Source organism: Brachyhypopomus gauderio, chromosome 7, assembly GCF_052324685.1.
Source record: "Brachyhypopomus gauderio isolate BG-103 chromosome 7, BGAUD_0.2, whole genome shotgun sequence".
Classification (NCBI taxonomy): Eukaryota; Metazoa; Chordata; class Actinopteri; order Gymnotiformes; family Hypopomidae; genus Brachyhypopomus; species Brachyhypopomus gauderio.
Window position 1 is genome coordinate 10208738 of NC_135217.1, and position 618 is coordinate 10209355.

Genomic DNA, 618 nt, shown 5'->3' on the forward strand with positions numbered 1-618 from the left:
CTAACGGTCACCACCCACAACCTGCTGCCCCCCCTACACACACACACACACACACACACACACACACACAGAGGAGAGCCCCACTCCCCAGGGCACCACTGGCCTTCATCTGTGTTTGGGTGTGAGGAGTGAAGACTCTCAGGCAGACGACAGCTAGGAACTGGTGCTTTTTAATAGTCATTGCTCTGTTTGCACACGAGTGCTGTGTTAGGCGGTGAGGGAGGTGCAGCCACACCTCCCTTCAGATTGGCGGGTTTGTACACAAACCAGCAATGGAGGCAAAATGCAGCTAATGCACACAAGGCAGAGAAAAAGACACTTGCCCTTAATTACTGCACCCAAGCTTGCAAATTGTACAACAGTTATGGGGTCATAACCTCCCCGGCCCCACCCCTAGCCCTCTGCTAACTGTCCCCATCCCATGGGGACAAGACCCTGCTCTGGACGGCTGTGCCCGTTCCCCCCTGCTGCCGGGCCGCTGCCGTACAGGGTTCCCAGCTTCTGCTTCATCTCCCAGGAACAAAAGCGGGTTGTGTCTGGTCCGGTTGAGTACCCAGACCCCCACCTCCACAAGCCGCCACCTCGAGGAGGGCAGATGGTGGCCAGGGGCCTGAGGCC